This window comes from Chiloscyllium punctatum, chromosome 13 (assembly GCF_047496795.1).
Source record: "Chiloscyllium punctatum isolate Juve2018m chromosome 13, sChiPun1.3, whole genome shotgun sequence".
NCBI classification, from domain to species: domain Eukaryota; kingdom Metazoa; phylum Chordata; class Chondrichthyes; order Orectolobiformes; family Hemiscylliidae; genus Chiloscyllium; species Chiloscyllium punctatum.
The window spans coordinates 80,375,658-80,389,690 of NC_092751.1; the positions used below are offsets into that span (position 1 = coordinate 80,375,658).

The window sequence follows — 14,033 nt, forward strand, 5'->3', positions numbered from 1 at the left end:
TGTGCCTGTACTACAGTACATGTGACAATAAAGGATATTCTATGATCCCAGGGTGCAGAGCCCCCAGTCAGAAGTCATATAGCTCTAATTCAGTTTGCTGTCTCAATTTAATATTGCAAAGGGAAAATCAAGATGTTTCATTTCAAGCAGACGTCTAGTTATTATTTCACATCTTTGTACTTCGCTGCCTTTGTAATTACATAGTGTACAGTTTCCACAAAAGATAGTGGAGGTGTTTGGGCTTTGAAAAGTAATCGCTGGTGGATACATCAACACAAATATCAAATGTCATGTCCTGGCTATTTGTAATTTTAGAGTAATTATTTATGTCAGCAACATGTGTAAAGGTAATGAAATTAATTTTGATCTTGATCCTTCTCTATGATTTGGGATCAGTTAGGACAGGCTGCAGCGTGAAATTCAAGTTGCTGATCTGTGACCGAGATGAATACTGTGGTCAATAAAAGCGAGAGTAATTCTTTCACTGGATGTGGGTGTCTTTGGAGAAAAGTATGGCCAGCTGCAGAAGTCTTTGACCATAAGATATAGAAACAGAATTAAACCATTTGGCCCATTGAGTCTGTATCATCATTCAATCATAGATGGTTTGTTTCTCAACCCCATTCTCTTGCCTTCATTCAATACTTCTTGGTCCCCTTACAAATCAAGAATGTATCTGTCTCTGTTTTAGCTATAATCAATGGTTTGACCTGCACAGCCTGAAGCAGAGATAATCCACCATTTGAAGTGTCGCCTGCCTATGGAGCATAAGACCTCAGCAATTTTAATGCAGTGCTGTAATGTGAATAGGGACTGAAAGTTATGAGTGAGAGGAAATTTTTGCTTTGGTTAGTAGAGGCTCCTGTGTTTACAGTTTAAATTAGGATTGACTTTGTATGAGCTTGCAGCACGAAAAAAGGCCATTCAGACCAACTCGTTTATTTTGCACCTGTACCTTCTCTCATATCTGTTTTTTTCATCTTAGCATTTTTTTCCCTATTTCTCCATGCTTATTTAGTTTAGCCCTTTATGCCTCAATGCAGTTGTGCTCCACTCCTTGTGATAGAATGTTTTATGTTGTTTGGTTTATTTTGTTCCTGAGCCCCTATTGGATTTACACGTAACTTTGAATTTATTGACTGAAGGACAATAAAAAGTTAACTTTTTTCAGAAGATGTAGCACTATATAATATAAAAATCCTTTTAATAGGTATTGGCAGTCTCTGCCTTGTGTTTGGAAAGGATCTGTATGACGAATAGCAATATGACAGCATTGCTGTAGTAGCAATTCACACATGGCACTGAAATCCTTTAGAGCAAGTTGGCACCAAATCCATTCAACTTAGACAAGTCAGAGCTTGACAGTGTGCAGCAATGCATTTCCACTGTTATTTTTTTGATTTAGACAGGTGTAATGTTTAGCAGAGTCTTTAGACAAAGTGAGAGCTTGAGAACTGGTTGACAAAAAGTTAATTTGTGACCATTTTCAGAATTGATTAAGCATTGCTGCTTAAACTTGCCATCCTATAGATGCCTCTGGTAACTTAGTTCTGATTCTATTTTACTTGCACTATTAATTGTTGAGTGTGGATTGGCCATTCATGTTGGGAAGTAGCAGACAGAGCACTGGGTTTTGGCATTTGCCTGACAGTTAATGTCCTTGAGTAGAACTTGAGCAATCTCAATCCATTTGCTTCTGTGCAGCATAAAGCCGAAGTCTAAACAGTTTTATATTCCCAGTTAACATTACAAATGGAAGAGTGCTGTAATAGTACAGCAGCTGCTTGACCATATACAGTAGTTGGGTTGAGGTACATTAATGGTAAAGAGGAGGTGGTTTTACTCTACTGCACTTACTATGAGTCTGCCTAAACTGTGAAGCACTGCATTAATTGGCACAAAGCTCTTGCAATGTAATAAGTTCCAGGTGTGAAAAAATCATGTCACCAATCAAATTGTACAAATTAAATTCTGCCATCAAATAGAATAGGTTTGGAAGTGATCAAACAACTTAAGACTGAGTACGTATGAGACATATTGGGCATTAACAACTGCAGAATTGTATTCCAGCACTCGTCCTGTCCTGGTCTTTCCTCCACTACCACTAGTCGGGAGACCAACCCTGATTCAATGAAGAGCACAGGGAAGCTATGCCAGGAAAAACACCAAAAATGAGGCGTCAACATGTTGAAGCTACAATCCAAGACTAAGGCATGTGAAGTGCTTTAGTGGGCGGCACGGTGGTTAGCACTGCTGCCTCTCAGCGCCGGAGACCCAGGTTCAATTCCTGCCTCAGGCGACTGACTGTGGAGTTTGCACGTTCTCCCTGTGTCTGCATGGGTTTCCTCCCACAGTCCAAAGATGTGCAGGTCAGGTAAATTGGCCATGCTAAATTGCCCGTAGTGTTAGATAAGGGGTAAATGTAGGGGTATGGGTGGGATGCACTTCGGCGGGTCGGTGTGGACTTGTTGGGCTGAAGGGCCTGTTTCCACACTCTAATGTAATCCAAAAATCTAATCTAATCTTTAGAAGCAAGTGTTGGACAGAGCTGAGTGTTTCCGCAAGCGCTGGACCACTGGATCCTGCCCCAACCGGTCATGGACAGTGGTAGATATATAAGCAACTCCATGGAGGAGATGGCTCTGTGCATATTCTGGTCCTCAAGGTGGGCCCCACCATGTTTCACAAGGTAGAGCTGATGCATTCATTGTAATGTTCAGTGAGAAGTGTTGAGTGGAAATTGACCTCGGTCACCGCCTCTGAAGATCTCAAGCCTCACAAATGTCAGTCTTCAGTCAGTGTGATTCACTCAATATGATATAAAAGGTATCAGATGCTGCAAATGCTGTAGACCCTGGCAATTGTACAGAAATAATGTTGAAGACTTATGCTGAGGAACTTCCCATTCCCCTGACCAGCTGTACCAAGACAGCTGCAACACTGGCATTTATCAGGCAATGTGAAAAATTGTCCCAGGTGTCCCCTGTCCACAAAAGGCAGGACAAATGCAGCCAAACCACTTACCACATCAGTACTCCATTCATGATCACCAATCAAGTCATGGAAAGGGTCAGCAACAAGTCTATCAAGCAGCCCTTGGCTAGTAACAACAAACTGAGTGAGTAGTTCTCGGTTTGTGCTCCTCCAGGACTATTTAGTGCTCAGTTCAGCAATGGATAAAAAGATCTTGAGGGGTAGGCTTGCCTGCTGTTGACACCAAGATTACATTTGACAATTGTGGTATCAAAGAGCCTTTGCAAAGTTGGAATCATTTGGAAACACTCTGGCTGGTGCTAGATCTAGCACAAAGGAAAGTGATGGTTGGAGGTTAATTCTGTCCGCTCCAGAACATCTCTGCAGGAATTCCTCTGGGTATTATCTGAATCCTAGCCATCTTCATCTGCTTCACCTTTGCTCCATATTAAGATCAGAAGTGAAGGTGTTATGTTCAGCACTGTTTGCACCTCCCCTTCGTTAAGGCAGTCTTTGTCCAAATACAGCAATACCTTTACCATATCTAGCTTGGCCTGACAAATGGTTAATAACATTTGCACTTCATTGATGTCAGACAATGATTATGTCCAACAGGAAATGAAAATGATTGAGGGCAGAGCGGTGGAACTGATTGAAATGGACTTCAGTGAGCTGTTCGACAAGGTTCCTCATGGTAGACTGGTTAGCAACGTTAGATCGCATAGAATAGAGGGAGGACTGTGACCAGCAGTGTACCATAAGGATCAATGCTGGGTCCTCCGCTTTTCATCATTTATGTAAATGATTTGGATGGGAACATAGGTGTAGTTAGTTGCAGTTGACATCAAAATTGGAGGTCTTGTGGACAGTGAAGAAGGTTACCTCGGTACAATGGGATCTTGATCGGATGGGCTGAGGAATGGCAGATGAAGTTTAATTTAGACAAATGTGAGGTGCCTGCTTTTTGGAAAGGAGATGGGGAGATACCAAATGAGTATTTCGCTTCAGTGTTTACTGCGGAGGAGGACATGGAAGATATAGAATGTGGGGAAATAAATGGTGACATCTTGAAAAATGTCCATATTACAGTGGAGGAGGTGCTGGATGTTTTTAAAATGCATAAAGGTGGATAAATCCTGAGGACATAATTAGGTGTACTCTGCAAGTCTGTGGGAAGCTAGGCAAGTGATTGCAGGGCCCCTTGCTGAGATATTTGCATCATTGATGGTCACAGGTGAGGTGTCAGAAAACTGGAAGTTGGCTAACACGGTGGTAAGGAAAAGCCAGGGAACTATAGACTGGTGAGCCTGACGTTGGTGTTGGGCAAGTTATTGGAGGGACACCTGAGGGTCAGGTATTTGGTTCCAGTCTGGCTCAATGTCCTAAGGGGTGCTTTTGCTAACGCTGTTGGGGACGGTTTAAACTAAAATGGTAGGGGGGTGGGAACCAAATGAGATGGTTAGTGGACAGTAAGGAGATAGTAACTAAAACCTGGAAGGAACTTGATAATGAAGTCAGCATGTATAAAGGGAAAGTAAGCAGGGAGCAGATGATGAACGCAAAGGAACACATGGCCTGAGGTGTATTTGTTTTAATACAGACAAGTAAAGTAGGTAATGCAGATGAACTTAGGGCTTGGGTTAGTACCTGTGAGTATGATATTGCTATTACTGAGACTTGGTTGAGGGAAGGGCATGATTGGCAACTAAATATGCCAGGATATAGATGCTTAATGTGAGATAGAAAGGGAGGTAAAAGGGGTGGAGTTACATTACTGGTCAGAGGATATCATAGCAATGCTGAAGGAGGGCACTATGGAGGACTCTAGCAATATGGGCAGAGTTCAGAAATAGGAAGGGTGCAGTAACACTGTTGGGGCTATACTACAGGCCTCCCAACAGCGAGTATGAGATAGAGGTTCAAATATGTAGACAAATTATGGAAAGATGTAGGAGCAACAGGGTGATGGAGATCGGTTTTAATTTTCCCAATATTGTCTGGGATTCACATAGTATTAGAGGTCTAGATGGAGCAGAATTTGTAAGGACCATCCAGGAGGGTTTTACAGAGCAGTATGTAAAAAGGCTAACCCAGGAAGGGGCCGTACCGGACCTGGTATCTGGGGAATGAGCATGGCCAGGTGGTTCAAGTTTCAGTAGGGGATTACTTTTGGGAGTAGTGATCACAGGTTCGTAAGTTTTAGAATACTCTTTTTGACAAAGATGAGAATGGTCCTAAAAGAAGAGTGCTAAATTAGGGGAGGCCAACTATAGCAAAATTCGGCAGGAGCTGGGGAATGTGGGTTGGGAACAGCTGTTTGAAGGTAAGGGTGAAATTTTTAATGAGTACTTTGCATCAGTATTCACCATGATGGATGTTGAGGTTAGGGATGACATGATGGATGTTTGATTATGCTAGGTCAAGTCAGGTGTAAGGAGGGAGGAAGTGTTGGGTATTCTAAAAAGCATTGAGGTGGACAAGTCCCCATGTTCAGATGGGATCTATTCCAGCTTATTGAGGGAAGTGAGAGGGGAAATAGCTAGGGCCTTAACAGATATCTTTGCAGCATCCTTGAACCCAGGTGAGGTCCTGGAGGACTGGAGAATTGCTAATGTTATCCTCCTGTTTAAGAAGGGTAGCAAGGATAATCCAAGTAATGATAGACTGGTGAGTCTGACTTCACTGGTAGGGAAGCTGCTGGAGAAGATGCTGAGGAATAGGACCAATTACCATTTGGAAGAAAGTAGGCTTATCAGTGATAGGCAGCATGGTTTTGTGCAGGGAAGGTCATGTCTTACCAACTTAATAGAATTCTTTGAGGGAGTGACAAAGTTGATTTGATGAGAGGGTTGTAGATGTCATATACACGGACGTCATTAAGGCTTTTGGTAAAGTTCCCTATGGTGGGCTGATGGAGCAGCTGACGTCGCATGGGGTCCAGGATGTACTAGCTAGATGCACAGAACTGGCTGGGCAACAGGAGACAGTAGTAGTGGAAGGGAGTTTCACAAAATGGAGAACTGTGACTAGTAGTGATCCGCAGGGGTCCGTGCTGGGACCACTGTTGTTTGTGATGTGCATAAATGATTTGGAGGAAGGTATAGGTGGTCTGATTAGTAAGTTTGCAGATGACACTTACATTGTGGAGAAGCAGGTAATGAAGGGGACTGTCCGAGAATGCAGCAGAATACAGATAGATTTGAGTTGGGCAGAGAAATGGCAGATGGATTTCAATCCGGGCAAATCTGGGCAAAAAATTGGAAGATCCACTTAGAGTGAACTATATGGTACATGGAAAAGCCCTGGGCAAAATTGATGTACAGAGAGACGTGGGTGTTCAGGTTCATTGTACCCTGAAGGTGGCAACTCAATAGTGGTCAAGAAGGTATGCTTTCCTTCATCGGGTGGGGTATTGAGTGCAAGAGTTGCTAGTATCATGTTACAGTTGTTATAGGACTTTAGTTTGGCCACATTTAGAATACTGTATCCAGTTCTGGTCGCCATATTACCAAAACAACGTAGATTTTTTTTGGAGAGGGTGCAGAGGAGGTTCATCAGGATGTTTCCAGGTATGGAGGGTGTTAGCTATGAGGGGAGGTTGAATAGATTAGGATTATTTTCATTAGAAAGAGGAGATTGAGAGGAGACCTGATTGAGGTCTACAAAATCATAGACAGGGTGGACAGCAAAAGCTTTTTCCCAGAGTGGGGACTCAATTACGAGAGGTCCCGGGTTCAAGGTAAGAAGGGAAAAGTTTAGGGAGATATGCATGGAAAATTCTTTACACAGAAGGTGGTGGGTGCCTGGAACCCGTTGCCAGTGGAGGTGGTAGAGGCGGGTCCGATAGCATAATTTAACATACATCTAGACATGTACATGAATGGGCAGGGTGCAGAGGGATGCAGGTCCTCAGAAAATAAGTTTATATAGAGGATCTGGATCAGTGCAGGCTTGGAGGTTCCTCTGCTATAATTTTCTTTTGTTCGAGGAAAGGGACTGGTTAGGGATAGTCACCATGGTTTTGTGCATGGGACATTGTGTCTCTCAAATTTGATTGGGTTTTTTTTGGAAGAAGTAATGAAAAGGGCAGAACGGTGGACTTGAACTATATGGACTTCAGTATGGTATTTGACAAAGTTCCTTATGGCAGACTGGTTACTAAGGTTAGATCACGTGGAAAAGAGCCTGAACTAGCCATTTGAATATGGAACCGGCTCGAAGATAGAAAACCGTGGGTAGGGGTGGGGTGTTGCTTTTCAGACTGGAGGCCTGTGGCCAGATATGTGCCACAAGGATCGGTGCTGGGTCTGCTACTGTTTGTCATTTATATAAATGATTTGGATATGAACATAGAAGGTAAAGTTAGAAAGTTTGCAGATGGCACCAATGTTGGACCTGTAGTAGACAGTGGTAAAGGGTTACTTCAGTACAACAGGATCTTGATCAGATGGGCCAATGGGTCAGGGAGTGGCAGACGGAGTTTAATTTAGATAAATGTAAGGTGCTATGTTTAGGAAAGGCAAATCAGAGCAGGGCTTGCACATTTAATGATAAAATCCTGGGGATCGTTGGTGAACAAAGCGACCTTGGAGTGCAGGTTCATTGTTGCTTGAAAGTGGAGTCTCTGGTAGATAGGATAGTGAAGAAGGTGTTTAGTATGATTTCCTTTATTGATCAGAACATTGAGTATAGGAGTTGAGAGGTCTTGTTGCGGCTGTACAGGACATTGGTTAGGCCACTTTTTGGAATATTATGTGCAATTCTAGTCTCCCTCCTATTGGAAGGATGTTGTGAAACTTGTAAATCTTTTCTGAACCCTTTCAAACACGTTGCCAGAGTTGGATGGTTTGAGCTACATGGAGAAATTTAATAGGCTGGTGCATTTGAGGCTGAGGGGTGACCTTATCGGGACTTATAAAATCATGAGGGCATGGATAGGGCTTCCAGATCTAGAGAGCATTGGTTTAAGGTGAAAGAAAAATTTAGAGGGGACCTAAGGGGCAATGTTTTGACACAGAGGTTGGTGTGTATGGAATGAGCTGTCAGGACAGCATGGTAGCTCAGTGGTTAGCACTGTTACCTCACGGCGCCAGTAACCCGGTTCAATTCCAGCCTCAGGTGACTGTGTGGAGTTTGCGCATTCTCCCAGTGCCTCTGTGGGTTTTCTCCGGGTGCTCTGGTTTCCTCCCACAATCCAAAAATGTGCAGGTTAGGTGAATTGGCTATGCTAAATAAATAGCCCATCGTGTGTTGGGATATGTAGGTTAGGTGCATTAGTCTGGGGTAAATATAGAGTAATGGGGAATGGGTTTAGGTGGGATGTCTTCAGTGTGTCCATGTGGACTTGTTGGGCTGAATGGCCTGTTTCCACACTGTAGGGATTCGAAGGAAGTAATTGGGACTAGATTGGGGTGGGGTATCTGATTGGCATGGACGAGTTAGACTGAAGGGTCTGTTTACATGCTGTACATCTCAATGACTCTGACTCTTTAAGTGGTGGAGGCTGGTACAAATGTAACATTTTAAAAAGCATTTGGATGGGTATATGAATAGGAAGGGTTTAAAGGGATATGGGCGAAGTGCTGGCAAATGGGACTAGATTAGTCCGGATATCTGGTTGGCATAGGCGAGTTGGACCAAAGGGTCTGTTCCCGTGCTGTATGTCTCTATGACTCTATAACAGATGTTTTAACGGACATTCGTAAAAAAAAACTTTAACATGATTAGTATTAGATTTTAATATTAGTTTTCAACACTTAGGTGATTATGCTCAAGTCAGTCCCATCATTCATCTCAACTAATATGATTAACTGGTCATTGATGTCATTGTTATTTTGTTTGTAGATTCATATTTGTCTTGTTTACTGACAAAGCAGCAGTGATGTTAATTTCAAAACAGTTTGCTGTGAGCTGCTTTGGTATATGAAAGAGTGGCTGCATTAATACGATTCTTTTTGTTTCTTTTCCATTTGAGTCAATGGCCGCTGATGTTGATTAGACACTGGCATGAAATTCTCCATCTTTTGGATTTTCAGGTCCCGCGCGAAACCAAATCCTCAAATTGCCAAAGTACAAAACAGTTCCAAATTCAGGACTACATTTTCACATGGCTGCAGAGGTCACAAACAGGTTTGTGTCGTGGGAATTGATGTCTCTTGGGAGGCGATAGTGCAGTGCTAATGTCACTGGACTAGTAATCCAAAATTTAAGGTAAATTTTCAGGGGAATGGGTTTGAATCTCTCAATGGCCAGTGGTGAAATTTATATCCAATAAAAAATTTGAAATTGAAAAACGGTGACCATGTAATCATTAGTAATTGTCATGGTTCGTTAATGTCACTTTTGGAAGGAAATCTGCCATCCCTAACTCCTCTGGACTTCATACCCATAGCAATATGGTTGACTCTTAACTGCCTCTTGGAAATTAGGAATAGGTAATTAATGTTGACCCAGCTAGCGATGCCCACATCCCAAGAATAAAAAAATTTTGGGGATGATGCATTATTTTTGCTGCTGTATAATTTTGCACCTTGTAAATACTACTGATATCAAACCAAAGCTAAACAATAGTCCTGTATTGAAGTACATCTATTTGTCTCATTTAATTCTACTGATGATAGTTAGAACAGCCAGTCCTTTTGCACTATGCAGACTCTGAAAATTATGCAGAAGCACTTGAGGTCACATTAATGTGCATGCAGAGGCTGTCAACACTGATTCAGGAAAATAAATTTACAGAGATTGGTGGAATAGTCAGGTACCATTACTATTTCTGGACTGAGGGTGCAGGAATAGACCCTTAAAAGGAAGTAATGGTAATAGTGGGCTCTTGCCAACTGCCAATGAAACAATGATAGACATGGTTGGGATTAAACCACTGACCTGTGGGCTCTCAGCAATCCATGAAATGCCTGAAGTAACACAGTCTTGATGGCTTCGGGATGGGGACAGGCTTGCATAATCCTCTGTTGCCTTCACTATCCTAATTAAACCTGGACTTTCAATTAAGTTGTTGGGGGCAATTGTTCTGCTCCAGTTGTAATTATTCTGAGTGCCTACAGGCCAATCGCTGGTCTGTCTTCATGAATGTGAAGCTTCATATTATAATGTTCAACAATATTTGACAAATAAAACATGCAGTTTTTTTCGTGTATTGCTTAAGTGTTTATCCTTTGGATCTAAGTACTGCAACTCCCAGAAAAGATGATGTAATTATTGGAGGCTATGCTCATCACAGCAGTTACTGGCACCTCTTTGATTCCCAATTCTCATCCTGAACAAAATTTGTTGGAATGCTGGTTCTAACTATAGGAAAACCTGTGTCAAGATTTTGATTATAGCTGTGTTCAAGCACTTCGTATTATAAACAACCCAAGATTATTGATCCGTAATTCCTAGACATCTGTTTTGTGTAAAGTACTTTTTCTATGTTGCTGCCACCTTCTCCATGTTCTTTTGCATTTAGATTGGTGCTAAGTCATTTGGAGAATAGCTTTTAAGGGGAGCAATCTTCACAGCTATGCACCATCCTCCTGTTTCTGTCTACTAGTATGCTGATCTCTTGGCTATTAGAAAGGAACCCTGCAGTTTCTGCTGACACTGATTATGCTTAGGTCCAGAAGATGTCTGGCTTTGGAAATTGCTGACTCCTCCATTGTGATGTGTCACCTTTGGCGGAACATCTGGTGGTGTAGGCAGACTGTGATTGTAACCAAACCCAAAGCAACATTGTAAAAACCAGTAAATTTATTCTTAAGAAATTGCTCGTGATTATCAGTTCCAGTAAATTGCTGATATTGCTCATCTTTAACCATTTGTGAACTGCACCATACCTTCTTTGATAGCACCTTCTGAGCCCATGACCTCTATGGTTAGAAGGGCAAGGCCAGCAGATTCATCACCACCTGCAAGTCTTGCCCTCACCACATGCCTGTGCGCACACGCACATACGCACGCCAAGTTCATGCCATCTGACCTTTTTATTTTGAAAACCATTATTAGTCACTTATGTGGATGTCGCTGACTGGCCAACATTTATTGCCGTTCCCCAATTGCTATTGAGAAGATGGCAGTGAACTGCCTTCTTGAACCAATGCAGACCATAGGAAACAGAACAAGACAGCACAGGAACAAGCCCTTCGGCCCTCCAAACCTGCACTGACGTGTGCTATTGGTAGAACTACGCTGCCCTTGGGAAGAAATTTCAGGGTTTTTAACCCAATGACAGTGTTCGCATAGAGATACATTTCCAAGTTAGGATAGTAAGTGGCTTGGAGAGAAACGTCCAGGTTAGAGAACACAGAAAAGTACAGCACAGAACAAGCCCTTTGGCCCACGATGTTGTGCCGAGGTTTAATCCTAATGTAAAATATAATAACTGCTGTCCATGTGCATGTCCTGCAGTCGCTTAAATGTCCCCAATGACACTGCGTCCACCACCATAGCTGGCAATGCATTCCATGCATTCACAACTCTCTGCTTGAAGATCCTGCCTCTGACATCTCCTGTATACCTTTCTCCTAATATTTTCAAGCTATGACCCCTTGTGCCAGGCAATCCTGCCCTGGGGTAAGGTCTTAGAATCAATAGCCAATCTGTTCCTCTCATTATCTTGCATACCTCGATCAAGTCTCCTCTCTTCCTCCTCCTTTCCAGAGAGAAAAGTCCGAGCTTATTCAACCTTTCTTCATAAGGCAAGCTCTCCAGTTCAGCATCCTGGTAAACATTCTTTGCATCCTCTCCAAAGCCTCTGTATCTTTCCTATAGTAGGGCGACCAGAACTGGACACAATATTCCAAGTGTGGTCTCACCAGGGGCTTGTAGAGCTGCAGCAAAACCTCGTGGCTCTTAAACTCGATCCCCTGTTAATGAAAGCCAAAACACCATATGCTTTCTTAACAGCCCTATCCAGTTGGCTGGTGACTTTGAGGGATCTATGTACTTGCACACCCAGATCCCTCTGTTCCTCCACACTGCCAAGGATCCTGTCTTTAATCCTGTATTCAGCATTCGAGTTTGACCATCCAAAATGAATCACTTTGCATTTATCCAGGTTGAACTCCATCTACCATTTCTCAGCCCAGCTCTTCATCCTGTCTGTCGCGCTGCAGCCTGCAATAGCCCTCGATACTATCAATGGCACCTCCAACCTTTGTGTCATCTGCAAATTTACTAACCTACTCCTCAACCTCCTCATGCAAGTTATATATAAAAACTACAAAGAGCAGAGACCCAGGAACAGAGCCCTGCAGGACCCCACTCATCACTGACCCCCAGGCAGCCAAATCTGAACGCACATAGCCAAATCTCCCTGTATGCCATACTTCCTGATTTATGAATAAGCCTACCATGGGGAACCTTATCAAATTCCTTGCTGTAATCTGTATACACCACATCCACTGCTCGACCTTCGTCGACCTGTCTTGACACCTCCTCAAAGAACTCAATAAGATTTGTGAGGCATGACCTGCCCCTCACAAAGCCATGCTGACTGCCTTTATTCACACTATGCTTTGCCAAATAGTCATAAACCCTATCCCTCAGAATTCTTTCCAAAACTTTGCTGACTGCAGACGTAAGACTGACTGGTCTGTAATTGCCAGAGATTTCCCTGTTGCCCTTCTTAAAAAGAGGAACAACATTCGCCTCCCTCCAATCCTCTGGCACGACTCACGTGGAGAGTGAGGAGGCAAAGATCATCACCAGTGGCTTAGCAACCTCCTTTCTCGCTTCCCGGAGCAGCCTGGGATTAATCTGGTCTGCCCCTGGAGACTTATCAATTTTACTGTTTTCCAAAATTTCCAGCACATCAACTTCATCAATCTTGATCTGGTTAAGCCTGTATCCCAGCTTCTCAAAGTTCTCATTCACAACAAGGTCCCTTTCCTTAGTGAAAACCGAAGAAAACAGAGTCTGCTCAGACTCCACGCACATATTCCCTATGCTACCTCTGACTGGCCCTACCTTCTCCCTGATCAATCTCTTATTCCTCACATATATGAGAAAAATGCTTTTGGGTTCTCCCTAATCCTTGCCCCCTCCTGGCTCTCCTCCGACCATTTCTGAGTTCATTTCTAGTATCCTGGGTAATCCTCGAAAGCTGTGCTAGATCCTTGCTGCCTCCACCTTACGTAAACTGCCTTCTTCCTTTTGACGAGAAGCTCCTCTGTTCTCGTCATCAAAGGTTCCTTAATCTTACCCCTCCTCACCTGTCTCAGACGAACAAATTTGTGCATCTCCCACAACAACTGCTCCCTAAATAGCCTGCACGTATCTGCTGTGCCCCTTCTGTGGAACAATTGCTCCCAGTCTGTACTTCCAACTCCTGTCTGATAGCGTCATAATTTCCTTTTCCCCAATTAAATATCTTCCCTCGGTAACTGCTCCTTTCCCTATCCAAGGCTATGGTAAATGTGAGGCAGTTGTGATCACTGTCACCAAAGTGTTCTCCCACCGCGAGATCTGGCACCTGACCTGGCTCATTGCCGAGCATCAAATCCAAAATGACCTCTCCCCTCGTCGGTCTGTCTACGTACTGAGTAAGGAAAGCCTCATGAACACACCTGACAAAATTGGCTGTATCCAATCTATCTGCATTTAAGAGATTACAGTTGATATTGGGAAAGTTGAAATCACCCATAACAACCCTGCTACATCTGCATTTTTCCAGAATCTGCCTGACTATGAGATCTTCAATCTCTCTACTGCTATTAGGTGGTCTGTAGAAAACTCCCAATGCGGTGGCTGCTCCCTTGCTGTTCCTAACTTCCACCCACACCTACTCCGTAGACAAACCTTCCTCAACAACCTTCATTTCTGTAGCTGAGATGCACATGCCGGTTAGCAATTCTACACCCCCTCCTCTCTTTCCATCCTCCCTGTTCTTTTTAAACATTCTAAACCCTGGAACATCGAGCAACCATTCCTGCCCCTGTGAAACCCACGTCTCTGTTATGGCCACAATATCGTAGCCCCAGGTACTGATCCATGCTCTAAGTTCATCACTCTTGTTTCTGACACTCCTTGCGTTAAAGCAGACACGTTTTAACTGACCCCTGTTT

The 14,033-nt window shown here is 43.2% G+C and overlaps 1 protein-coding gene across 4 annotated transcripts in view; it reads left to right on the forward strand.

Moving 5' to 3' along the window:
• LOC140484567 (serine/threonine-protein phosphatase 2B catalytic subunit beta isoform) overlaps positions 1–14,033 on the forward strand; it is a 121,393-nt gene that overhangs the window by 23,662 nt on the left and 83,698 nt on the right. The window contains exon 1 of one of the 4 annotated variants that reach the window (XM_072582953.1): positions 9,040–9,102. The exons of the other annotated variants lie outside the window; for them this stretch is intronic. The gene's annotated coding sequence lies outside the window, so the exon portion shown is untranslated. Of the gene's footprint in view, positions 1–9,039; positions 9,103–14,033 lie in introns of those variants that run through there. 4 annotated transcript variants of the gene reach the window in all.